The sequence below is a fragment of the Erinaceus europaeus genome, chromosome 12, assembly GCF_950295315.1.
Source record: "Erinaceus europaeus chromosome 12, mEriEur2.1, whole genome shotgun sequence".
Lineage (NCBI taxonomy): Eukaryota > Metazoa > Chordata > Mammalia > Eulipotyphla > Erinaceidae > Erinaceus > Erinaceus europaeus.
In genome coordinates this window covers 73099295-73124287 of record NC_080173.1, presented here as the reverse complement: position 1 = coordinate 73124287, position 24993 = coordinate 73099295, and the positions used below count along the sequence as shown (strand labels likewise).

The following is a 24993-nucleotide window of genomic DNA, read 5'->3' as shown; positions in this document are numbered from 1 at the left end:
CTGTGCATTGTACCATGTGTTCTCCACCAGGTCTGCCACCACCTGGCCCCAAATCTGGACTTTTTAAAGACTGCATTCCTTTATCTCTCTGAGAATGTTCAAATGAATACTTTACGCTGGGGATAATGAAGCCTCCTAAAACTGGACTAAAGGAACAGAGCCATACCCACAGTTTCCCCAAATATGAGGAAAGAACAAAAGAGAGAAGCAGCAAAACAGCATTGAACCAAACCAAACCCCCTACCACAGGACAAGCGGAACAGCAGCTGTGACAGGACTTCATCACAGCCTGGGCCTCTAAGGTGATGCCCTAAGCAAGTCTCTTCTCTGATGGGGGAACTGGGTTCAGAGTCTTTTAAGTCCTCCAATATCTATCTGAGTCCTTCCCTTTCCTCCTGGTTATTGTCATGCCTCTTCCTTCTTCTCTCCCCAAATCGCTCTGTCTCCCTTCAACTTTGCGTCTCAATGCTTTTACTTTAGTCGTAGCAATTTTATCCAAAAATATCTGCTTGAGAGATTTCCTCCCCCCCTGCTGCATCGAGCTTCTTCTCTATCTCCTTCTCTTGTAACATCTTGACTGTTTCCTGCTTACATTTCTACTTCTCCTAGCTTGACACTTCTGCTAACAGCACCTCCAAAGTTAGCACCATCTGTGAACACTGGTGTTTATTTTCTGTTCGCATCATTAATGAAGGTGCTAAATAAGACTGGGTTGAACATGAACCAGGACCTACACCTCCCTTTGAACAGATGATTTTCACTGGTTTTTTGGGAACATCCTTCTATATTTGCCTACTTAACTCACCACTCTCAAGAATTTGTGAGTGGCTATGGGTTACTCTAAAGGGGAGGGGGCCAGGTGATGGCATACTAGGTCGAACACACACATTACCATGCACAAGAACCTGGGCTTGAGTCCCCACTCCCCACCTGTAGGGGGATAAGTTTCACAATAGGTAAGCAGGTCTGTAGGTGTCTATATTTCTGTCTTCCACTCTGTCTCCCATTCCCCTCTTAGTTTCTCTCTGTCCTATTAATTAAAATTAAAATTAAAAAAAAAGGGAAAAATGGCTGCTAAGAGCCATGGATTTGCTGTGCTGGCACTGACCCCAGTGATAACCGTGGAGGCCAAAAAGTTTTTACATAACCATTATGCTATAATATAGCTCCCTGACCTCTGGATGGCCTTCCCGCCCCTTTACTAGAGTACTGCTCAGCTCTGCCTTATGGTGGTGCAGGGGATTGAATCTGGGACCTCAGAACCTCTGGCATGAAAGTCTTCTGCAGAACCATAATGCTATATCCCTGCCCAGGATGGCATTTTAAACTCAATTTATTTATTTATTCTTTTTAATGAGAGAGAGAGAGAGAGAGAGAGAGCAAAAGAGAGAACTAGACATCACCCTCGTACATGTGCTGCTGAGAATTGAACTCAGTACCTCATGCTTGAGAGTCCAATGCTGTATCCACACTGTGCCACCTCCTGGACCACTAAACTCAATTTCTCTTTGAAGCTCTTCCCCATGGGCATGGAGGAAGACGGAGTCACAGGCCAGATCACCAAGTCCCTGGGAGAGCCAGCTCAGAGAACCCACTGGGCTCTACTAGCCCTTCCTCCCCGAGTCTCCCCAGCCCACAGTGATCTCCACTTGGAGGATCTGGCTCTTGGAGGAAGAGAACCTGAACAGGGATAACAACCTTGTTGTTTAACTTAAAGGTGAAATTCAGAATATGTGCAGGGAATGCAAGTATGGGAGTTTAGGACTCGTGTTTGGGAGAGTGTAGTGGATGAAATCAACCAAGTGGGTTGGGGTAAGTGAAAGGTGTGGGGGCTGGGTGGTGGCACACCTAGTTGAGTGCACGTGTTACAATGTGCAAGGACCTGGGTTTGAGCTCTCGGTTCCTACCTGCAGGGGGGAAGCTTTCTGAGTGGTGAAGCAGAGCTGCAGTTATCTGTCTGTCTCTCTCCTTCTACCACCCATTTCCTTCTCAACTGCTGGTTGTCTCTAACCAATGAATAAACAAAGATAGCACAAAAACTTAAAAATAAAAAAGGAGTCTAGTCTGAGTTCTGTAGGCAATAGGGACACCCCCGTGGATCTGGAATAGAGAAGAGACTCAGTACTTTTTCTTCTGTGTGATCTCTCTGAGAGATCTGCTTGAGGGGGCCAGGTGGTGGCGCATGGAGTTAAATGCAAATGGTACATAAGAGCAAGAACCCATGCCGGGATCCTGGTTCAAGCCCCTGGCTCCCCACCTGCAGGTTGTTTCACTTCATAAGTGGTGAAGCAGGTCTGCAGTTGTCTATCTTTCTCCCTCTCTGTCTTCCCCCTCCCCTCTCAATTTCTCTCTATTCTATCCAATAACATGGGAAAAAAATAGCCACCAGGAGCAGTAGACTTTCAGTGCAGGCACCAAGTCCCAGAAAATAACACTGGAGACAAAAACAAACAATCGAGACTTGCATGATTTTTTTTTTTTAAATATGGAACGCTTCACAAATTTGCATGTCATCCTTGCTCAGGGGCCATGCTAGTCTTCTCTGTATCGTTCCAATTTTAGTATACGTGCTGCCAAAGCGAGCACAAGACTTGCATGATTTTGTCTTGTTTACTGTCTTCTTGGGCTTTTACTCCCTCTCCAAAGGTAAACTCCATGTGAGTGGGCCCTGGTTCATATAACCAACCTGATGCCCAAGAGTATCAGTGACACAGAATGTGCTTGCAAGAGTGAATACATGAAAACGATAAAGAGGAAACAGGCCATGTGTTAAGTAGACTGGGGGTTATTTTAAGGCAGGAAGACCAATTAGAAAACTGAATCAGGGCCAGGCGGTAGTGCAGCAGGTTAAGCGCACATGGCACAAAGCGCAAGGATCTCAGTTTGAGCCCCGGTTCCCTACCTGCAGGGGGTCACCTCACAAGCGGTGAAGCAGGTCTGCAGGTGTCTATCTTTCTCTTCCCCCCTCTGTCTTCCCCTCCTCTATTTCTCTCTGTCCTATTAAACAACAATGACAGCAATAACAATAACAATAACTACAATACACAACAAGAGAAAAAGTGGCCTCCAGGAGCAGTGGATTCGTACGTAGTACAGACACCAAGCCCCAGCAATAACTCTGGAGGCAAAAAAAAAAAAAAAAAAAGGATCATGGTTATATACTCTGCTCCAGGCTTAATTTTTACTATCTTGTAGGTGCTCCGTAAGTATTTACTTAATAGGTGGCTGAAGTCACAATAAAATTCTTGTTTAAAAAAAAAAAAGAAAATTGAATCTAGGAAGGCTGAAGACTAGGTGATGGTTATAAGAAAGGTTTAGGAGTGGGAGTCGGGCGGTAGCACAGTGGGTTAAGTGCATGTGGTGCAAAGCACAAGGACCGGTGTAAGGATCCCAGTTCGAGCCCCCGGCTCCCCACCTGCAGGGGAGTCGCATCACAGGCGGTGAAGCAGGTCTGTAGGTGTCTGTCTTTCTCTCCCCGTCTTCCCCTCCTCTCTCTATTTCTCTCTGTTCTATCCAACAACAATGACATCAGTAACAACAACAATAATAACTGCAGCAATAAAACAACAAGGGCGACAAAAAGGAATAAATAAATAATCTATTAAAAAAAAAAGGGCAGGAGTTTGAGAAATGTTCCAGAATAAGAACCTGTGACAGTAAAAGTGAGATTCTACTATGTTTCTGACTTAGGTGATAGAAGAAATACACAAGTTTTAAAAAAAATATTTATTCCCTTTTGTTACCCTTGTTGTTTTATTGTTGTAGTTATTATTGTTGTTGTTATTGATGTCGTTGTTGATGGATAGGTCAGAGAGAAATGGAGAGAGGAGGGGAAGACAGAGGAGGAGAGAAAGACAGATACCTGCAGACCTGCTTCACCGCCTGTGAAGTGACTCCTCTGCAGGTGGGGAGCTGGGGGCTAGAACTGGGATCCTTATGCTGGTCCCTGCGCTTTGCGCCACATGCGCTTAACCCACTGTGCTACTACCCAACTCCCACAAGTTTTTTTTTTTTTAATATTTATTAATAAGAGAGAGTTAGAGGGCCAGGTGGTGACACACCTGATAAAGTACAGACATGACAGTGTGCAAGCACCAGGTTTAAACCCCCAGTTCTTGCCTGCAGGGGGAGGTTTCACCAGTGGTAAAGCAGTCCTTCAGGTCTCCCCCCAATTCTGTCTCTATACAAAGTCAATAAATAAATAAAACACTAGAAAAAAATAGGTAAAGAGAAGGAGAGAGAAGCAGAGAGTCCACTGTTTTGTGCACTGTGCCACCTCCAGGGCCTCCAGAATTTGGTTTTAAACAATGTTGACTTTGACTTCCTCTGAAACATAATCCAAAGGGCTTCACTACACATTATGTGGACTCAAATACATGACTCACTGTTCTATCTACCTTGTAAAAGACATGCTTCTGTAGGATTTACCCTATATCAAATCTGTTTTTACAAAACCTATTGTGGGACTTGTGGGAGGCATGGTCATGGAGTAACAAGCATAGACCAGCCACCAAGTTGCAGACACTATCATGATTCCATTCTGATTTCCCTGGGTAGACAGCCTCACTAATGTGTCCTGGAACCGCATGTCTCCAGAGCCCTACCCTACTAGGGAAAGATAGAAACAGGCTGGGGTATGGATCAGCCCGTCAATGCCCATGTCCAGTGAGGAAGCAATTGCAGAAGCTGGAACTCCCACCTCCTACACTCCCCAAAATAATTTGGGTTCCTATCCCAGAGGGGGAGAGTTATTAGGGGGAAATGACCAGAGGGCTCTGAACTCCAACTACATCAAGACCTGGAGAGAGAAAAGGGAAAAATAAGGATATTCAGAAGTAGGAGATGTGGGTGTGACTTGGAAGGGATGAGAGGGCAGGACCATAGGGAAAAAAAGGGTCAAATATATACAAATATAGGCAGATAGTTATAGAACTAATAGTCAACACATATCTGCAACCTTTGGGAGACTACGTCGCTTTCAATGGAAGGAAAGGGGATACAGAATTCCAGTGATGGGAACAGTACAAAATTATACCCCTATTATCTTTTAATTTTGTAAATCAATATTGTCACCGAGAGATTAAATAAATAAATAAAGCAGTAGGTAAAAAAAAACTATTATGTAAGCAAACTCTAAAATCAGTATTTACAGTGTTCTTGTGTGATATTAAGCAAATAAGCCTGGAGTTAGAAAATGTAGTGTTGAAATGGCAGCCTGCCTGCACAACTGTGTGCTCAGTAATTCTGCCAGTCTTGTTTCACATTTCTAACTTTGTATTCAGTGCCAGTCTTCTGTTTCTTACAGTCCCCCCACCATTCTTTCTGATCATCTTTATTTAAAAATGTTCAAACTTGGGAGTCGGGTGGTGGTGCAGTGGGTTAAGCGCACGTGGCGCAAAGCGCAAGGACTAGCGTAAGGATCCCAGTTCCAGTCCCAGGCTTCCCACCTGCAGGGGAGTCGCTTCACAGGTGGTGAAGCAGGTCTGCAGGTGTCTATCTTTCTCTCTCCCTCTCTGTCTTCCCCTCCTCTCTCCATTTCTCTCTGTCCTATCCATCAACGACGAAATCAATCACAACAACAATAATAACTATAACAACAATAAAATAACAAGGGCAACAAAGGGGAATAAATAGATATTTAAAAAAAATGTTCAACCTTTTATTTATTTTCACGTGTGTGTGTGTGTGTATGTGTGTGTGCATGCGTGTGTGTGTGCAGGACCAGAGCATTGCTCTGGAATATACTCTACTGTGAATGGAAGCCAGTGCTTCATGAGTGCAAGGCCTGCGCTCTACCAGCTGAGACATTTGGAACCTCAGGCATGATACATATGCTATTTTTTTTCTTTCACCAGAGCAACACTCAGCTCTGGCTTATGGTGGTGTAGGGGACTGAACTTGGGACTTTGGAGCCTCAGGCATGAGTCTTTTTACATAACTTTTTTTTTTTCCCCTCCAGGGTTATTGCTGGGCTCGGTGCCTGCACCATGAATCCACTGCTCCTGGAGGCCATTTTTTCCCCCTTTTTGTTGCCCTTGTTGTTGTAGACTTGTTGTGGTTATTATTATTGCCATTGTTGATGTTGTTCATTGTTGGATAGGACAGAGGGAAATGGAGAGAGGAGGGGAAGACAGAGAGGGGGAGAGAAAGATAGAAACCTGCAGACCTGCTTCACCGCCTGTGAAGCGACTCCCCTGCAGGTGGGGAGCCAGGGGCTCGAACCGGGATCCTTACACTGGTCCCTGTGCTTTGCGCCACATGCGCTCAACCCGCTGCGCCACCGCCGACCCCCTTTACATAACTATTATGTTCTCTAACCCACCCCCAGCAGAGACTTTTAAAACACTGTTCCTAGATGAGAGAGTACAAATTGTAAGAAGAAAAAAGTCTAACCTTTGCTTTGCAATAGGAAGATCATATTCTCTAAACTGTGGGGAGCTGCTGGGAGTCTGGACACTGGTTTTTTGTTTGTTTTTTTGCCTCTAGGGTTATTGCTGGGGACTGGTGCTGGTACTACTGTAGTACCAATGCTCCTGGTGGCCATTTTTTCTCTTCTGTTTTTAATTTTTTTAATTTATAAAATGGAGATATTGACAATACCATCTGGTGGGCATTTTTAAAATTTTATTTGACAGGACAGAGAGAAATTGAGAAAGGAGGGGGAGATAGGGTGAGAGATAGACACCTGCAGACTTGCTTCATTGCTTGTGAAGTGTTCCCCCTGCAGGTGGGGAGTGGGGCGCAAACTGGGATCCTTGCATGGGTCTTTGCGCTTAATTAGTATCTGCGCTTAGTACTATGTGCACTTAACCCGGTGCGCCACTGCCCGGTTCCCATGGCTACTGTTCTATTACACATATCACAGTCAGTAAATTAGGGCTCACTGAGTGGGTAGTTCAAGTTCCAACTTAGGGGCTATGAATGCATCAGGCTGCCTGCTGGAAAAAGTGATTTCTCTCTCAGATACTAACCAGTCTTTTGTAACTTTGGCTCTTAACACATCCAAGAGTCAGTTATTCCAGCTGACAGCAGCAGCAGGAAATAAATGGGGACTGGGGACTCCCAGGTTCTGAGTATTTCTAGGAACACTGATTAATCAAGAGAGTAGACAATTGAGCATGGTGGAAAGAGCTTGCAGTTTGGAATCAGGTAGTCAAGAGTTCAAATCTAGTTGTATGACTTTGGGTGACAATGCTTTCTCTTCTAAAGGACCTTGGTGAGAATTAGAGAAAATATACACACAGAGGATAGTGCAGTGCCTGTCACTGAGAAAGTGCCCCATTAATGTTTGCTAAGAGCGCAAAGCACTTTATTTTTATATTTTTATTTATTTATTTACTTATTTATTCCCTTTTTTGTTGCCCTTGTTTTACTTTTGTAGTTATTATTGTTCTTATTGATGTCGCTGTTGTTGGATAGGGCAGAGAGAAATGGAGACAGGAGGGGAAGACAGAGAGGAGGAGAGAAAGGCACCTACAGACCTGCTTCATCGCCTGTGAAGCGACTCCCCTGCAGGTGTGGAGTCAGGGGCTCGCACCAGGTTCTTTATGCCTATTTATTTATTTTTTATGAATTTTTTTCTGTGTTCTTAAAATTTTTTTATTATCTTTATATATTTATTAGATAGAGACAGTCAGAAGTTGAGAGGAAAGGGGAGACAGAGAGGGAAGAGACAGAGAGACAGCCCTGCTTCACCACTTGCAATGCTTTCCCCCTGCAGGTGGGGACCGGACACTCGAACCCAGGTCCTTGAGCATTGCAACATGTGTGTTCAATCAGGTGCGCTACCACCCAGCCCCACACAAAGCACTTTATAAAGGAAGTTCACTATAAACTAGTTTACTATAAACAAGTCATACAAAGACTAAAGGACCTTTGCTCTTGTGTCTTTTTGCCTTGGAAAGACATAGAAGGCCCCTCAAGAAACAACTCTCCCACCTCCTAGGACTACATTGGCAAAAAAGATTTGTTGATTCAGGAAGGTTCTCTTGACTTTTTGGGGAATATTTTAAAATCCCATTTAAGGTGGTAAAGAATGAATTTTTTTTTTCCCCCCTCAGAGGTTGATGACACTATTCTTTTTATACATTTCCCACCTCACTCTCACTAAAACTTGCTGCCCACTCAGGCAACTATGACCCACAGCAATGAAAGGGTCATGAGGCAGTAAATTGCTGGGGTTTTTTGTTCTGAGGGGAATTCAAAGAGGTTAAAACAGAAGCAGCCACCTCATAAACCAATACTAGAACACTCAGATGAAAAGAAACAAATTGCCCCCTTTCTACCACCTGTTTGAGAACAGAAGGATTTACACTTAGTTATATTAGCTAACAAAAAATGTACCCTGTCTTATTCCGGTAAAGGCGACTTTACTTACACATGCTTTTGGTGGAAAAATCAACCCCCTGCTCTGAAATACCACTTCATGCTGGTAATATGAGAGGCAAAGCAGGCCTTTCTATCAATATGTTCTGCACACTTCTTAGCAGTCCTACTTTTTCTATTCTGCATCTGCTATTTTGAGTGAGTACATAATGCATCAACTTTCAGTCTCTTACCCAATGCCACTGCTACAGAACAGAGAACTCAGTAAGCTTGTCAGGGGCTCAGAACAATATTCCAACAGATGAAACATTCCATGCTGCCTTATTTCCTTTTTCCGGGGATGGGGTGTCTATTTCTGGCCCTCTAATGAGAGAGCAGCCAGTGGCGGTGGTCCAGTCCTTTTTTTTTTTTTTTTTTTGCTCAGAAATCTCACATCACAGAAACCACTCACCATGTTGCTGCTGGTAGAGCCATCAAAGGCCCTGTGGGGTCTCACTCAAGTCCATTTAACTGCTCTCTTTTTTATTTTTATTTATTTATTTTTTTACTTTAAGTCCCCAGAAAAGGGTTGTTTGGATCCAGGCTGGAGCTTCCTGGCTGGGAACAAGAGAGTGGGCTCTCCCAGGCCACATCTGTGTTTTTTGCCTGCCTGCCAGGAAGAGTTCCCATTCTCTCCATGATCACTAACTTGATTTAAGAGCCCAGGAATAACCTTTACTTTCTGCCTCCCAGTTTCCAGAGAGATCTCAATGTGAAGTGTCCCCATGTGGCTTCTTGCCAGATTTGGTTTGACCTTGAGTGCAGACACACTTGTAGTAGAAAGTCAATTGCATCTGACATGTGGTGGTGGGTAGTGTAGGTAGATGTCCCTGCTGTATGTGTTTGTAGCTTTAGTGGCTCCTAATATAGGCCTTATTTACTGCCTGTAGGGTTACCTGGGCAAGACGGGAAACAGAACAATCGATGGCGACACCCGTTGGTTCCTAAAGAGGTTAGTCACATTTTCTAAAGGTTTACTCTCCAGCTCTGGCTGGTATAAATGGGCTGGGCCTTTTTTTTTTTTTTTTTTTTAACAATTTCTTTCCAATCCCTGCTCATTTTATCTCATGGCAATTAAAAATGGCACAGCAATTTGGATTAAGTGAGTGTATAAGTGATTCTATTGAAAAGTGAATAATTCAATAACTCTCCACTACTGTTTTCAGCCTAAAGAGCTAATTCACAGCATCAAATGATTCAGCTGCATCCCGACTGGGACCTTGAATTACTGGCTCGACTTCATTAGCATGGAAACAATCAAACCAAATACACTCTTCCATTGGGGCTGGAAGTCAGACAACCTGAGTAATTTTTAGGTCATCGCTGCCGGGCGAGTCTCAAATATGGTTTGTGCCCTGATTACAGAGGTGCATATTTGTTTTAAACGATTATCATAGGAGGGAACCCACAGGCTTTTGAAAGCAAAAATGAAATCCTATGAGCAATACCAAACAACTGGAAGTGGGCTGAAGCAAATACTCTTCGTCCCAACTGAAGGTGCTATTTGCATTGGCTTCACAGCTGAAATCTCTCTTATTTCTGGGTTTGGTGAGTGTTAAGTGTCCCCACTTCTTGTCTCCTTTTATGGGGTCACACATCGTGATTATTACTATTTTTAAAGATTTTATTTATTTATGAGAAAGATAGAAGGAGAGAGAGAACCAGACATCACTCTGGCACATGTGCTGCCAGGGATTGAACTAGGGACCTCATGCTTGAGAGTCCAAAGTCTTATGACTGCGCCACCTCCCCTCCTGGACCACACACATTGCAATTATTATCTAAGATGTATCTGGGGAGCCGAGTGGTGGAGCACACATGTTACAATGTGCAAAGACCTGGGTTCAACCCCCACCTGTCCCCATCTGCAGAGGGGAAGCCTCACAAGTGATAAAGCAGTGTTGTAGGTGTCTTTCTTTCTCCCTTTCTATAACCGCCTTCTCAATTTCTTTCTCCCTTTCTATCACCCCCTTCTCGATTTCTGGCTGTATCTATCCAATAAAGATAATAAAACAAAAGTTACCCCTCTCAAAAAAAAAAAAAGAAAGAAAGATTTGGAAACAGTGGCTTTGTTAACTGTTAGTGGTCGAGTCCCACTGCCAGAGACTGAATTACTTGGTTAGTCTGTGGACCTCTGGTTGCAGGTGCTTGTCAGTGGTTTTCTTTATTTTTTGTTGTCACTGGGACTTCACTGTTCTGGGTCAACTTTTTAAAGAGAGAGAGCTAAAGATGACACAGCATGGAAGCCTCCCCTAATGCAGTGGGGGCCAGGCTCAAAGCTAGGCCACTGGTATGACAAAGCAGGTACCCTCCTTCCTTCCCCTCCCTGCACCACCATAAACCAGAGCTGAGCAGTGCTCTGGTAAACAATAAAAAATATTTAAAAAAATTAAAAAATAATAAAATTTAAAAAAAAGTAAATGAGTTCATGTGGTAAAACATTCACAAATACCAGGGTCGCTAAAGGGAGTATATTTCCCTTCTACTTCTGTCTTCTGTCCCCCTCCACAAACAGTAACAGTTAGTTCCATCCATTGTGTATCAGTCCAGATGCTGTTCTGTGCGACTACAGCTAGTATGAATATTTTAATTATTTTTCTCTTTACCAGAGCACTGCTCAGTTCTGGCTTATGGTGGTGTCAGGGATTGAACCTGGGACTATGCAATTGACATGAAAATCCTTTGCAGAACCAGGATGCTGTCTCCCTATTCAAACATGGATTTTTTTAGGTGATTTTATTTTATTTACATTCCTTTTTTTATTAGATAGGACAGAGAAATTGAGAGGAGAAGGATAGATAGGGAGGGAAATAGAAAGTGATACTTGAAGACTTGCTTCCCCCCTGCAGGTGGGGATGGGGGCTCAAGCCTGGGCCCTTGTGTATGGTAACAGTAGGAAGGAGACTATGGAATGGTCTGGGAGCAAGAAGTTACGGACACTGGTATATGACTGTAGGAGTGGTCCAGAGCTTCTAGCTGTTAATGAATACATATGTTTCATTTAGACAGATGACCTTTGTAACACAGAAAAGGTTAAACCAAATGTTTGTGTAATGGATATGGTGGGTGCCTCAAAAATGCCTTCTTTGAGCTATCTTGTTTGAAAAAATCTCATTTGGACCATGGAGTGTATCCTCTTGTTAATATATGGTCTTTCTCTCCCCCTGTCTTCCCCTCCTCTCTCCATTGCTCTCTGTCCTATCCAAAGCGACGACATCAAGAACAATAATAACTACAACAATAAAGCAACATGGGCAACAAAAGGGAAATTAAATAAATATTTAAAAAATATATATGGATGCTCCATCAATGTGTTTCCTTTGTGCCTTTTTGTAAAAAAGAGGACATCAGCTAGAATACGAGCCAATCTGACATCTTACACCAGAGCCATTAGAGCTGCCATGTCGCCCCAGGACAAAGGTGGCTAATGGCTGGGTTGCTGGGGTGGGGGTGGGGGGTTATTATGTGGCCGGGCTGCTCTGCATCCCCAGGTGCTTCCAATGCTAAGTGCAGCAACAGCCCCCCAATCAAGACTCTATAATCAAGGCCTGGAAGCTTCTGCAGCAATCACGTCTGGATGAAGAACTCCTGAGGAGCCCTGATGAGACAAATGAGCTTCCCTGCGCTGTGGCTGAGGCTCGGACACTCTGGGAGGCAGCCTGTGAGCTGGGCAGCGTGGCCTTGTCCTCTCCTGCAGGGGCGGCCACAGCGGGTGACAGCCGGCCAGGCCTAGGGCCAGGGGCTCAGGTGAGGTAAGAACAGCTCAGTGCGCGCTGCCACTTTTCACTTTCTTACAAAATAAAAAAACAACTGTTTGCAAGTGAGGCACGCAGGCCTCGCCCCTAACACATGGGCCAGGGGCTGGTTGGGGCGTGAGCTGGTGCCAACCTTACCCACCCAGGTCCCCGCACCTGCGGCTGTGGGGAGCAGAGCCCGGGTGCCCGGCTCCCCCGCAGTTTGGGACGGGGGGGGGGGGCGTTGGTGTGCGGGGGGGGGGTGGGCGACAAAGCGAGGTGGGAGAGGTAGAGGAGGGGGGAGGAGACGGAGGAAGGGTGGGGAAGGAGGAGGGGGAAAGGAGGAGGAGGAGGGGAGAGGAAAGAGGAGGAGGGGTGGGAAAAGAGGTGGGAGGAGGGGGAGAAAGAAAGGAGGGGGAAGAGGAGGAGGGGTGGGGAGGAGTGGAAAGGGGGAGGAGGGGGAGGAGGGAAGGGGGGCGCAGGAGACAAAGAAGGCGCTCACCGCTGGGGTGGGCTGCGGGGGGGGGGGGGGGAGGCGGCGCCCCGGCAGAAGCTGCAGAGCCGAGCTGCGGGCTCACTCTGCGGTCGCCAAGGCAACAAGGGCAGCCGCGACTCCATCTGACAGCAGCCCGCTGCCCAAGTGGGGCTGCTCCCGCGCCCACACGCCCACCAGACAGTAGTTTTATACATCATTTATAACCATCCCCATCCCCATCCCCATCCCCATCCCCATCCCCATCCCCATCCCCATCCCCATCCCCATCCCCATCCCCATCCCCATCCCCATCCCCATCTGCCCTTTCTCCTCCAGGCTGTTTTTATTTGTTTGTCTTTCTGGAGAAGGTGGTGATTTGGGGCTGAGATCATCTGCTGGCATATTGATGACCTCGCTGGGCTGCTGAAAGGCGCTGGAGATGAATGGGGCTATCGATTTGGGTTGGCTGAGGGGAGACGCTTGATTTAAGGCACAAAAGAAAAAAAGAAAAAGAATATCCAGACAGCTAGCAGGCTTTTTTTTTTTTAAACTACAGATTTTATATTAGCCAGAAACAGTTAACAGGAAAGGGAGGCAGGCGAGAGGGCTACCCCCGCAGACGTGTGAAACCGGATTAGTGGAAGCCCCAAGACAGAGACCTGTGGGAGCCATCCTGCGGCAGTCTGCCACACGTGACAGTTTTCCTGCTCAGATTCCTGCTCCAGAAAAAGAAAATCAATCTGTGTGCTATTTTTTTTCTTCTTTCTTGTACTTGAAGCCCAATCTCATGGTATTTATTATCTCTCAAACTGTATTTGAGCAGGAACAGGGAAAGGCTCATGAAACTGTAGTCTGGCATTAACCCATCTCTGTAATCAATTGAGCCTGGCTGGGGGCTTAGAGCATTAGACCAGCACAGTGCACAGGTGAGATCTGCAGAAAGGACTTTCCAAGGTCAGCTCATCTGTGCACTAGGGCAAAGCCCAGAACTTCCTGTGGGCACACATGCCTTGTCATGAAGTCAGACAAAGACTAAAGGGTGTGGTTGAGGAGTTTTTGAAACCTAAGTATATCGCAAAAAAAAAAAAAAAAAAAAAAAGGACTAGGAAAACAGATCTGATTTTTTTTTTCCCCCGCCTCCAGGGTTATTGTTAGGGCTCAGTGCCTGCACCATGAATCCACTGCTCCTGGAAGTTATTTTTCCCCCCTTTTGTTGCCCTTGTTGGTTTATCGTTGTTGTGTTTATTATTATTATTCTTGTTATTGATGTCATTGTTGTTGTATAGGACAGAGAAATGGAGAGAGGAGGCAATACAGAGAGGCAGAGAGAAAGACACCTGCAGACCTGCTTCACTGCTTGTAAAGAGACTCCCCTGCGGTGGGGAGCTGGAGGCTCGAACAGGGATTCTTACGTTGGTCCTTGTGCTTTGCGCCACGTGTGCTACCGTCCGACCCCCGGAAAACAGATCTTTTTATCTACTGAGTGAATTTCTCCCTTTTTTTTTTTTTGCATCCAGGGTTATCGCTGGGGCTTGGTAGCTGCACTATGAACCCACTGCTCCTAGAGGCCATTTTTCCATTTTTTGTTGACCTTGTTGTTGTTATTGCTGCTCTTGTTGGATAGGGCAGAGAGAAATCAAGAGCGGAGAAGGTGGGGAGAGAAAGATAGACACTTGCAGACCTGCTTTACCACTTGTGAAGTGACTCCCTGCAAGTGGAGAGCCTGGGACTTGAACTGGGATTGTCATACCTGCTGGTCTGTGCACATCACGTTATGTGCGTTTAACCCACTGTGCTATTGCCTGGCCCCCACGTTTCATATCTTGCCGGGGTCTGGAGCATCTTGCTTGGTGAAACCATAAAGAGACGTCCTGATGAGTAATAGGTGTGTGGCAGGGTGGTGTGGGCTGGTAGAAGCTGCTTCCCAACTGCTCTGCTTTCAGTTGCTGTGGGGAGCTGTTGGGTTTCCAGCACTAAGAAGGTACCAGGCCTGACCAGAGTGTTATTCCCTGACCAATGAATGGAGTTGGGACTCTCTTCAGACAGAGGCATCCATTCTAAGAATCCTAAGTGTTCTGTGATTATATTGGAAGCCACTCTGGCACCCCAGGATAGGGGAGGATTCTTCTCAACTGGGCCTTGCCCAGGATCAGTGACGGAAACACTGAGAATACAGATGATAAATATGAACTGCTATTCCTGGAAAAATCCTTTTTTTTTTTTTTTTTTTTTGGGTTAGGTGGAATGACGCAGGTGTGGGGGTGGTGATGGTGGAACATGAATAGGGACTAGGAGGACTGCGATGTTGAGAAAAAGGGGGTAGAGAATTAGTCCCTTACTTTAGCAAGACTGACACACTACCTTCTAGTACATTTACCTAAAAGACCAAGCCTCTATTCTAGAAGCTTTGAACTCTAGATTTGGACCTTGAAAGATGACCTGACCTTGAGTTCTGCTTTAAGCAGGAAAATATCTAAAAACATTCTGGCCAGAAGGCTATTTATTTCCCAAATACCTCTCCTTTTGGGACAGATGGCCATGCCTCCCTCTAGTATTACTGCATCCCGACAGTAAAGAAGTTCTTCTAGATCCATGACAACCAACCTCCTCCTTAGAAACACACCTAAAATAGGGATGAGAAGGCCCAAGTGTACATGTCACTTCTGTAGTCTAAAATGAATGTGGTGATTGTGACTATTAAAGCAGTCTTCCTTGAGTGCCTCCACACAATCGTGAGCAAACGTAAGGAGGCTATTCCCCCCACTTTTGTTGCCCTTGTTGTTGTTACTATTGCTGTTGTTGTTGTTGGATAGGACAGAGAAATCGAGAGAGAAGGGGGAGATGGGGAGAGAAAGAGAGACACCTGCAGACCTGCTTCACCGCCTGTGAAGCGACTCCTCTGCAGGTGGGGAGCCAGGGGCTCGACCCGGGATCCTTATGTTGGTCCTTGGGCTTCGCGCCACATGCGCTTAATCTGCTGTGCTACTGCCCAGCCCCTAAAGAGGACTTTTTTTTTTTTTTTTTTTCCCCTCCAGGGTTATCACTGGGACTTGGTGCCTGCACTACGAATCCACTGCTCCTGAAGGCTGTTTTTTTCCTTTTGTTGCCCTGGTTGTTTATCATTTTTTGTTGTAGTTGTTACTGCTGTCATTGCTGTTGAATAGGACAGAGAAATAGAGAGGGGAGGACAGGGGTAGAGAAAGATACCTGCAGACCTGCTTCACCGCCTGTGAAGTGACTCCCCCTGTAGGTGGGGGAAGGGGGCTCGAACCGGGATTCTTACACCAGTCCTTGCCCTTTGTGCCATGTGCGCTTAACCCACTGTGTTACCGCCCAGCCCCCTAAAGAGGAATTTTTAATGCCTTTATGCAAGTTATTCTTAGATTTGGTAGAGCAATTACAGAAGTTTTGTTGTATTTATTTTTAAATATTTTACTTATTTTTTTGGATACATACAGAGAAACAGAGGGAAAGAAGAGAGAGGAGGAGAGAGTAGTCTGGGAGGTGAAACAGTGGATGGAGCACTGGACCACTCAGGCGTGAAGTCCTGAGTTCAATCCCTGGCAGTATATGTACTGGCGTGATACTTGGTTCTTTCTCTCCTCCTATATTTCTCATTAATACTTAAATAAAATCTTTAAAAGAGAGAGGGAGAGAGAGACACCTGTAGCACTGCTTCACTGCTCATGAAGCTTTCCTCTTGCAGGTGGGGACCAGCAGTTTGAACCTGGGTCCTTGTGCACTGTAGCATATGTGCTCAATGAGATGCGCCACCATCTGGCCTCCAGAAATTTTATTATTTTTTAAAATTAAAAAAATTATTTTAACCACAGCACTAATCAGCTCTGGTTTATGGTGGGTACTGAGGAATGAACCTGGGACCTTGGAGCCTTAGGCATGAGAATCTTTTGCGTAACCATTATGCTGTCTTCCCAGCCCTATAAAGAAAATTTAAACACAAATACTAGTGAAATTAATTATTGTGAATTTGAAATGAAAGTTTAAGCCTGGCCTCCCACTGCAATGGAGGATATTTTGGTGGTGTTGTTTTCCTCTTTCTGTGTCTTTATCTAGAAAAACAAAAACAAAAAACAACCCAGCCTGATGTGAAGCCCTGATTATGAAAAAAAATTAAATATTTATTTGAGACAAATTGAAAGGAAAGAGGGAGATAGAGAGGGAGAAGGAGACACCTGCAGCACTGCTTTATTACTCCTGAAGCTTTCCCCCTGCAGGTGGGGACTGGAGACTTGAACCAGGGTCCTTGTACACTGTAATATATGTTTTTCACCATATGTGCCACCTCCCAGCCCCTAAACAACATTTAAAAAAAATGGTGTTGGAAAACATTAGATTTGCCCAAATATGGGTGATTACTTCTTTGTTCATAGAACCCTAGTAAGCCAACCTAGATTAAATAGATCAAAGTTTCCCTGAAATACTTATATCTACAGAAAGTCCCTATGTGAGCTGGAGAAATAGCTCACTTGGATAGTGCGCTGCTTTGCCATGTGCACAGCCCAGGTTTGAGCCTGGCCCCACTGCACTGAAGGAAGCTTCCGTACTGTGGTGTCTCTCTCTCTACCTCTCTGTCTTTTCTGTCTCTATTTTAAGTAAATTTATTTTAAGTCTGTATGCTTGAGAAGGAAATAATTTTGTGTTCTGTGGTTAAACAATTATCTAGAAATGGTAGAGGTGTCAAATCTCTTCATGAGGTAGCATCCCAGTCACTATCCTGATTCCATCTCTCTACTGAAGGCCTGATGACACCTGTCTCTTAATTCTAAGTAGAAGGTGTTGAATTCAGTTAAAATGTCTTTGGGCCATAAATGAGTCCTCCACTGGTAGTCAGAATATGAGAATTATGTCTCAAACTGCCTCGAGGTATTAAAGACCTAAAGACCTTTGCTGACTTGAGATAAGTTGAAGTGCTGTGGTCTGGGAGGTGGCACAGTGGATAAAGCATTGGACTCTCAAGCATGAAGTCCCAAATTCAATCCCCAGCAGTACATGTACCAGAGTGATGTCTGGTTCTCTCTCTCTTCTCCTATCTTTCTCACAAATAAATAATAATAAAAAAAAAGATAAGTTGAAGTGCTATTGTGCTTGGATAGAATAAAATACACTATTTTCTCAGAAGAAAGCTGAGTCTGGAGGGAATGGGAGACAGCCACTGAGATGTGATGGGGAGGTCAGGAGAGAGTTGGGGTGACCTGGTACAAATGGGATGGGGTGTGAAGGAAGCTAGGGGCCAGTAGGAGGACACTAAAGACTTAGATACCAGGGAAAAACCAGAGCAGGGCAGAGAAGTCCTGTAGCCTAGATTCTTTTTTTCCTATTCTTTTGAGGAGGGCTAGCACTGTCTATACCTTCCACTGGGCAGTGTCACTACTGGTTCATCTCCTTACTACTAGGGTCTCCTGAGCCTCTTCAAGAACAGTACATGTGCTCTCACACCCCTTCCGATCTGGGAAGCCAGGAGGGGAGAGAGGAGACACAGGCGGTGTTTAGTATAGGACACCTTAGTGACAATCCTGCCAGTTCATTTTACAGATAAAGGACTGTGCTCAAAGAGGCTGTGAACTGTGCAGGATCTCTTAAATAGTCAGTTGATGGTGGATGTGAAACTCTCACAACATTCAGATTTCCGAGTTGGTGTTCATATAGTTTGAGAGGAAGGAAGATGCAGTACCATCGACAATGAAAGAGAAAAATGCAGATACAAAAGAGAACTCTATCAAGACTATACTTTCAGGGATCATTTCTTTCTTTCTATATATATATATTTTTTTAAAATATTTATTTCCTTTTGTTGCCCTTCTTTTATTGTTGTGGTTATTATTGTTGTTACTGATGTTGTCATTGGATAGGACAGAAAGAAATGGAGAGAGGAGGGGAAGACAGAGAGGAGAGAAAGACACCTGCAGACCTGCTTCACCACCTGTGAAGCGACTCCCTTCAGGTGGGGAGCCGGGGGCTCGACCAAGAATCCTTAGGTTGGTCCTTGCGCTTTGCACCATGTGCACTTAACCTGCTATGCTACCACCCAACTCCCTCACTGATAATTTCTATAGTATGTTACTAAAGAGAACCCTCCATAGGAAACTCATAAAATTCCCCAAATCAGTCCATGTAGTCATGGCAAAACAATTAACACCCAAGGCCCCATAGTTTCAAGAAGGCCAGTTCTGGAGTAAGACAGGTTGGGGCAAAGTGGACCTCTATATTCACAAGTTAGGTGACCTAGGGAAAATCCCTAAATTTCACTAAGCCTCAGTTTCCTTGATCATGAAATGGAGACATTCACTCTCATACAGGTTTCGTGAAGATTAAAAAAAAAAAAAAATTCATGGCAAAGAGCTTTCTCAGCAGTCCCTGGAGCATTAAGAGTGGGCTAAGCAATTGCTGTTACTATTAAGATCTGATAGCGCTACTACAACCAGGAATAAATGAGTTTTTAGTACCAGAAAAGTACTCACTGATGCCTTTCTGTGTGTGGGAAAACAAATCTTTTTTTCTTTTCTTTTTTTTTTTTTGTGGGGGGGGGTAGGGGACTGAATGAGTATATCTTTTTGAATTTCCCCAAAATTGAAAAAATAGCATTCTTTTTGCTTTTGCACTTGGTGATGCATGCTTCCTCTGATGTCAACTGACTTTTTCCTCTATTGGTAAGAAAGTCCCAGTTTCAGTTTCACAATTGAAGATAAAAAAGAAAGGGGGGGGGAGGAAAAGGTTTGCTTTTTGGCAGAGTGTCACAAACTCTTTAAGCTCACCCTCCCTCCAATGCTGAGGGTGACAATGAAGTTATTTCTACATTTCACTACATCTATGAATTTTCAATATATATATCTCTATCTATCTATCTATCTATCTATCTATATATATATATATATTTAAACTCTGTCCTTGGTTCCAGACTCACAATGACGACATTTTGTCTCTAATCCTTTGAGCGGAGGTCTGCTCAGCTCTGGCTTATGGTAGTTCTGGGGGCTGAACCTGAACTTGTGTCTCAGACTCAAGATGGTGACATAAACCACTATGCTATCTCCTCCCCATTTTCATTACATTCCATTACTTCCTAGTTCACCTTAAGAAGTTAACTGGAGGGAGTCGGGCGGTAGCGCAGTGGGTTAAGCGCAGGTGGCGCAAAGCGCAAGGACCGGTGTAAGGATCCGGGTTCCAGCCCCCGGCTCCCCACCTGCAGGGGAGTCGCTTCACAGGCAGTGAAGCAGGTCTGCAGGTGTCTATCTTTCTCTCCCCCCTCTGTCTTCCCCTCCTCTCTCCATTTCTCTCTGTCCTATCCAATAACAACCACATCAATAACAACAACAGTAATAACTACAACAACAATTAAAAAAAAAAGACAACAAGGGCAACAAAAGGGAAAATAAATAAATTTAAAAAAAAATTTAAAAAAATAGTTAACTGGATTTGGATTATAGCTGACATGAGGAATTGCTTTATTTTTAAATATTTAATTAATTTATTTTGAAGAGAGACAGAAATTGAAAGGGAAATGGGAAGATAGAGAAGGAAGGAGAGACACCTGCAACATTGCTCCACCACTCTTGAAACTTCTCTCCTACAGGTGGGGGCTCTGGGGACTTGAGCTCAAGTCTTTATTCATGGTAACATGTGAGCTCTACTGTGTGCGCTACTGCCCTGCCCCAGATGAGGAGCTCTCAGTCTGAGAGAGTTCAGGTGACACTTTTATCCCTTACCTTCTGTGAAATGGGTACACTGAAGGCTGGCTAGGCAGTAGGAGTAGGGGGTTGCAAGCTCTCGGTAATGGGTTCTTTAGCTTCTCAGATGCTATTTTCTTTGACTGCTAATCAAATGCTCCCAGACAAACCTCCCACCCCCCCCCCCACATGGATTTCTGTGGCCACCTCGTTCTGTGGCCAACCCCTGACTCCTGGGGGGTTTTACATTCCTGGTTATTTTTAGTCCCGTTTAGTGGAGCTGTTGAGACGCGGTCACTGCATGGCACACAGCTGTGGAAAGCAGCTGCTGCGGCTTGGTTTCTAGTCAGTGCCACTTGATATTTCTTGTCAGATGATTTCTGACATTTCTGGTGGTTTTTAAATTTTTTTTAATGGAATTTCAAGAGCACCCCCCTCCATGCTCCCCCCCCCCCCAGTGTAAGGTGTGGTATCAGAGCTGTGCATCTGATAATCTCATCTGGATTAGGAGTGAATCAGAATCCCACCAGAAAGGAAGATTTGCCTCAACTTTCAGGACACAAATTTTTCAGCCCCAGAAATATTCTGGTATCTACAGAATGTTTAAGCTCTGGTCCTGACAGCTTACTTAAGACCTCTCTCCCATCTTTAACTTCACCTCAGATTTTTAATTTTTTAAACTTTATTTATTTTAATATTTATTTATATATTCCCTTTTGTTGCCCTTGTTTTATTGTTGTATCTATTATTGTTGTTACTGATGTTGTCGTTGTTGTTGGATAGGACAGAGAGAAATGGGAGAGAGGAGGGGAAGACAGGGAGGGGGAGAGAAAGATAGACACCTGCAGACCTGCTTCACCACCTGTGAAGGGACCCCCCTGCAGGTGGGGAACCGGAGGCTCCAACCGGGATGCCAAGGGGTCCTTGAGCTTTGTACCACCTGTGCTTAACCCACTGTGTTACTGCCCGACTCCGGGATTTTCAAATCGAGTCTGAGGGGCCTGCTGTCTCCTGGGACCACAGGAAGAAAATGGGGGCGGCGGGGGTGGGGGTGTTTAAGGTGACTTGCGGTCCTGCCGGGAGCTTACATTCAGTGACAGCAGCTAGAACATACTAGAGATGGCCACTCAGCCTGAGGAAAACTGTGCTGCAGACTCCTGTGCTCTTATCCACTTTTTGTCTCCTATGCACCCTTTCCTTCGCTCTTGCTAGGTCATTCAGCTTGGTTCAACCACACACACTCATTTTCCATTATGCATTTTTTTCCCCTGAAACTTTTTCACAAGCTGTCTTCCTGCTTGGAAGACACTTGCTTGGTCTTCTGTGGCACTACTGTTTGTCATTTGACTCAACATTGGCATCGAGTTGGGAGGCCTTTCCCAATCCTCTGAGACAGACAAGGCTAACTGCCCCTTGTTATCCTTAATACTGGATTGTAGTTGCCCGCCTCCTCTGCCAGTCCTCATGCTAGACTGAACTCCTGGCAGGGCTGTTTGTTGTGGCGCCCCCACTTCCTAGTCGACTCAGCACATTGTGGGCGCTCTATAGATATTTGCTGATGAGATGACCTGGACTAAGAACCCTTCACCCCATCTTTTGTTTGCCTCCTATATACTTCTATTTAATTTTACCAGAGCACTGCTCAGCTCTGGCTTATGGTGGTGCCAGGGATTGAACCTGTGACTTTCAGGCATGAGTGTGTGTTTGCATGACATTATGCTATTTACTCTGGCCCTATACTTTAATTTATTTATTTTTCCCTGCAGGGTTATTGCTGGTGCTTGGTGCCTGCACTACTCATCCAATGCTCCTGGAGGCTGCTTTTTCCCCTTGTTGTTTATCGTTGTTGTTATTATTGTTGTTGTATAGGACAGAGAGAAATCAAGAGAGGAGGGGAAGACAGGGAGAGAGAAAGATAGACACCTGCAGACTGGGCCAGGGGCTTGAACCGGGATCCTTATGCTGGTCCTTGCGCTTTGCGCCATGTGCACTTAACCTGCTGCGCTACTGCCTGACTCCATTTATTTATTTATTTATTTATTTATTTATTTATTTATTTATTTTGCTTTCAGGGTTATTGCTGGGGCTCAGTGCCTGCTCTACAAATCTACTGCTCCTGAAGGCCATTTCTTAAAAAAAAAAAAATTAGACAGGACAGAGATAAATTGGAAGGGGGAGACAAGAGAGGGAGAGAGACAGAGAAACACTTGCAGACCTGCTTCACTGCTTGTGAAACTACCCCCCTGCAGGTGGGGAGCCAGGCCTTGAGCCAGGATCCTCGCACAGGTCTTTTGCTCCATACTATGTGCACTTAACCCAGTGAGCCGCCGCTCAACTCCACCCAAGTTTTTTTCTCCATATTACCTAAGGCTTCCTATTTTATGACATACTTTTCAGTTGTGTGAGTATGTACGGAACTGTCATTCTACACACCCCTAGATAATGCCTTTGTCTGAGACAAGTAACTAGAAGTTAGAAATTTTGGCTGACTAATTGAAAATGTAGCTGCTTTAACCTGTGTTCTGATTATCTTCCTTCATGAAGCTGTTTTCATGGGCAGATAAATTTGGACTCTTTTTTTCTTATCTGCTCCCCCCCCCCCCCACACACACACACTATACACCATGGCTTCATGCACACAGTTTCATTGCTCCCTGGTTGACTTTTGACTTTTTCACGGTTTTTTAATTTTTATTTTTAAAGCAGATTCTTTTTTATTTATTTATTTTTAGATTTTGTTTATTAATGAGAAAGGTAGGAGGAGAGAGAGAAAGAACTAGACATTACTCTGGTACATGTGCTGCCAGGAATTGAACTCAGGACCTTATGCCTGAAAGTCCAATGCTTTACCCACTGCACCACCTCCTGGACCACCCTGGCTGACTTTTTCATTCAGACAGATACTACAGTACGCACTTCTCGAGCTTCTCCTGGTGCCATGGCACTCCCTCCATGTGACAAACCGGACTTAAAACTGGGCTGTGTGGAGAGTCAGGTAGTAGCGCAAAGTACAAGGACTGGCATAAGCATCCCGGTTCGAGCCCCTGGCTCCCCACCTGAGGGGAGTTGCTACAAGTGGTGAAGCAGGTCTGCAGGTGTCTATCTTTCTCTCCCCCTCTGTCTTCCCCTCCTCTCTCCATTTCTCTCTGTCTTATCCAACAACAACAATAATAACTACAACAATAAAACAACAAGGGCAACAAGAGAATAAATAAACATTAAAAAAAATAGAAAAAAACAAAAACTGGGCTGTGTGTGCCAAGATACATACTGTGCCCAGTGAGCTGTCTCTCTAGCTCCAGCCCTTATTTTCAAGTTACATTTATTCTTGACAAGGAGAGAGCACAGTTTCTAACCAAGAGGGGAAAAAAAAATCTTCCACTGACCATCTGGAACCTTTTTTTTCATTTCCTTTCAAGGGAATTCTTACAGTAGAGAGGAAGTTTTCCTTTATATACAGTCTCCACCAATGTCCCTTCTTCCTACTCCCAGCCTTCTCCCCACACCCAGCCAAGAGCTGCAGTTGTCAGCAGCCACAAACACCACCAGCACTGGCCCTTCTGCTGCGCCTTTTCACACCCTTCACAACAGGCATCTATCCATGGCCCTCACTGTCAATGGCCGAGTCAAAGCAGCAGTCTGCACTGAGTGTAAGGGGACAGCAAACCTCTTGTAACTGCAACCCTGTGTCTGGCCCAAGATCCCACTTTTTTCCCCTTTACTTTAGGAAAGCCACAAGAACGAGGGCTCCACCTCAGGACAGGGCTGCAGAATACTAGCAACGGCAGCTGGCGCTGTGCCCCTTGTGCTGCCAAGTTCACCCTGGATGCTGGCAAGATGGCTGGCGGGTGGTGGCTAACCACAGCAGGGAGGGGGCCACGTGGCTGGCCCAGGGGTGTGTGCAAGGAGACAAGTGGCAACTAAGTGTCTAATGCTGCCTGGCACCATGGATTATCCCTGAGGATCTGCTTTCTGAGCTGCCCTGACACAAAGACAGAGCAAGACATGGTGTGCACTGGTCTGCGCTAAGAGGGAAAGCAGAGACTTGATTCCTAGGGTGACACCCCTGGTTGGGAAGTCTAGTCCACTTAAGGCTTGTACCTGTCTGTCGAGAGGGCCCATCAAACCCTTAAGGCTCAATTAAATAAAGATAAAGGAGGAATGTACCCCCCCAACATCCAGCTAGCAAAAGCCTTAACTACGTTAAATCTCTTTAATATTTACAATAACTTGGACTTACCTCCTATTATTCTCCACTGGCAAACACCATCTACTCTCCCATCTACTAAGGTCAAATGGAGAGACCCACTCGATAAAATTTGGAAAGGGCCTGACCCTCTATTGACCATGGGAAGAGGTTTTGCATGCATTGTCCCTCATAATTACTCTAAACGGGTCTGGGTTCCTGCCCGCCATGTCCGACAATACCCTCATGATGGCACTGTTATCCCTGAAGAACAAGAAATACAAGAGGACTAGATGCAGGATACATCCCAGGATCCATAATATGACATGGCAGAACCTACAAAAGTTGGCTCACAGAGCCCTCTCTCCTACCCCTTCCCTGAATGTCTTATGTTATGAATGGCCAGTTGTGTTTTGTGAGTGAGTGTGTTGAATGACCAAAAATTTTTGTATGACCCATCTGCTCAGAGTACTCTAAATGTTAAAAACATTGTCACTAACATGCATTAACTCTCTAAGTAACCTGAGTCTGCTTATAGTCCAAAGTCAA

At 44.9% G+C, this 24993-nt stretch overlaps 1 protein-coding gene and 1 non-coding gene across 3 annotated transcripts in view; both read right to left on the bottom strand.

The window, feature by feature from the left end:
- The window catches only part of MYO1D (myosin ID), a 386590-nt gene that overhangs the window by 18798 nt on the left and 342799 nt on the right, over window positions 1-24993 (bottom strand). The gene's annotated exons all lie outside the window — the stretch shown is intronic.
- Window positions 2480-2586, bottom strand: LOC132542224 (U6 spliceosomal RNA). Its single transcript, XR_009553330.1, has one exon. It is a non-coding gene; the product is annotated as a U6 spliceosomal RNA (small nuclear RNA).